Genomic DNA, 3,119 nt, shown 5'->3' on the forward strand with positions numbered 1-3,119 from the left:
GGCAAAGGAACCAGAGATCAAATTGCCAACATCTGCTGGATCATGGAAAAAGCAAGACTGTTCCAGAAAAACATCTATTTCTGCTTTATTGACTATGCCAAAGCCTTTGACTATGTGGATCACAATAAACTGTGGGAAATTCTGAAAGAGATGGGAATACCAGACCACCTGACCTACCTCTTTAGAAATCTGTATGCAGGTCAGGAAGCAACTTTAGAACTGGACATGGAAGAACAGACTGGTTCCAAATAGGAAAAGGAGTACGTCAAAGCTGTATATTATCACCCTGCTTATGTAACATATATGCAGCATACATCATGAGAAACGCTGGACTAGAAGAAACACAAGCTGGAATCAAGATTGCCAGGAGAAATATCAATAACCTCAGATATGCGGATGACACAACCCTATGGCATAAAGTGAAGAGGAACTGAAAAGCCTCTTGATGAAAGTGAAAGTGGACAGTGAAAAAGTTGGCTTAGAGCTCAACATTCAGAAAACTAAGATCATGGCATCCGGTCCCATCACTTCATGGGAAATAGATGGGGAAACAGTGGAAACAGTGTCAGACTTTATTTTTGGGGGGCTCCAAAATCACTGCAGATGGTGACTGCAGCCATGAAATTAAAAGACGCTTACTCCTTGGAAGGAAAGTTATGTCCAACCTAGATAGCATACTCAAAAGCAGAGACATTACTTTGCCAACAAAGGTTCGTCTAGTCAAGGCTATGTATGTATGTGAAAGTTGGACTGTGAAAAAGGCTGAGCGCCAAAGAATTGATGCTTTTGAACTGTGGTGTTGGAGAAGACTCTTGAGAGTCCCTTGGACTGCAAGGAGATCCAACCAGTCCATTCTAAAGGAGATCAGCCCTGGGATTTCTTTGGAAGGAATGATGCTGAAGCTGAAACTCCAGTACTTCGGCCACCTCATGTGAAGAGTTGACTCATTGGAAAAGACTCTGATGCTGGGAGGGATTGAGGGCAGGAGGAGAAGTGGACAACAGAGGATGAGATGGCTGGATGGCATCACTGACTCGATGGACGTGAGTCTGAGTGAACTCCGGGGGTTGGTGATGGACAGGGAGACCTGGCGTGCTGCGATTCATGGTGTCGCAAAGAGTAGGACATGACTGAGCGACTGAACTGAACTGAAAGAATGACACAAATATGAATAAGGAGTATAGTTTAAAGAAACAGTTTAAATCTTAAATAGTTTTAAGGTTCAAGTGCATTTGCTTCACAGGCTAATAATTATTTTTTTTTTTCCATTGGTGAAACATAATTGAATTTTTTTTTAAAGATGTTGATGTCCAACTGAATATGTAGCCTGGTAACAAAATTTTGTGAAACTCTTAAAAAACTATTTCAGACAATTCGGGAAAAATAAACACAAAAATGTTAATGATGCTCACTAAGAAAAATAGTCATTTTTGGAAGAATTAATTGGGAAAGAGGGAAAAGAAACCTGTGCTGTTTGGGGCATAAATTGACATACTTGTTTGTTCTGCCTCATATATATATTTGAGGAGTTATTTGAAAGATAGCTATGCGTTTCATAGTTGTAATTTTGAAATGGTTAATTGCATGTTTCTAACTGCAGCAATTTATACCAAATATGTTTCCTAAAAAAAAAAAAAAAATTTTCCCTGAAGAGTAGCTGCCTCTAAATTATGACTTTTGAGATTATTCTAAATAATGCAAATCAAAAAAATGATATGATTAAAAAAATCTTAGTGTGGGTAGCTTATCACATTAGCTTATTATTTGCTAGGAAGGTCTGAGATAACATAAGGTTTTCAAATGCCTAGAGAAAAAGATGGATTCTGTTACTGGGGAAAAGGTCACAGAAAAGGAAAATGTAAAAATAAAGGTTACCTACTTTACACTTTTGATAACAGTCATACACCGATAGCAAATTAAAAAAAAAAATTTATTCTTAGACGAAATGGCAAGGAGAGTTAAGTTTAAGTACAACCTATGAGCGAAAAACAATAGTCCTCAATTCTCCATGAAACAACTCAGCAGAAATGTAGTCTTGAAGTCATCCTGTATGGCCACATCACCATGGTAACCTCCAGCTCAGTCTGGATGATGTCTGCAGAGCATAAGAACATTCCTTTAAAAAGAGAAGAATGCATGTAGGTCACACACACACAAACACAATGTAAGAGAATAAAAGATTCATTTACAGGGAAGTGCAAGCTTCATTTCTTAGGCATGCAATGTTTGGACAATAAAACTTTTATGAATTTTTTTATTATATGAGGCACGGAAAGATTTAACCCAAACTACTGAAGTTGGGAGCACTTCTGATATGGTAAAAAGGAGACACCTATAAAATAAAATGTGAGTAATTGGGAGATATTTTTCCTAGCTACAGAATCCAGAAAATTATTTTCCCCACTGAAAATCAAGGTGAGAGAAATCTCATTTCTACTCTGGAGATACCTTTTTTGGAAGCCATATATCTGTGCTTCCAGGCATTACTGTGTAAGGCATTGTGCATTCAGTCGCTAAGTCTTGTCTTACTCTTTGCAGCCCCGTGGACTGCAACATGCCAGGGTTCCCTGCCCTTTACTATCTCCTGGAGTGTGCTCAAATTCATGTCCATCGAGCAAGTGATCCTATCTAATCATCTCTTCTTATGCAGCCCCCTTTAGTGAAATATATTTGCACATAAGGAAAGCTGCACTCCATTCACTGTTAATGATAATACATTTATCTATGTGATAAATAAGCAGACAAAAAATAGTTAGAAATAATATCAGATACTTTTAAATTGCTTATTATTTAATAGACACTTTACATATATTCACTTTCTTAATTCTTGCATCAACCCTGTAGCAAAGGTGCTATTATTTTCCCTCTTTAGAGATGAAGAACTAAAAACACAAAAAAAGTTAAATATTTTCTTAAAGCCACACAGCTAATAAATGACTGATCCAGAACTCACCAGAGTCAGTTTGGCTCCAGACTCTGTATTCTTAATCACTATGATGAGTCTATATTACCACACAGAATTCTTTTTTTTTTTTTCTTTAGGTACAAATGATAAAATGCCTCAGGTTTGCTCTGCTATTGTCTTAGTTACCTATTGTTGCATTAAAAAATAGCTTAAA

Source organism: Bison bison, unplaced genomic scaffold (genome assembly GCF_000754665.1).
Source record: "Bison bison bison isolate TAMUID 2011002044 unplaced genomic scaffold, Bison_UMD1.0 scf7180017864535, whole genome shotgun sequence".
NCBI lineage: Eukaryota > Metazoa > Chordata > Mammalia > Artiodactyla > Bovidae > Bison > Bison bison.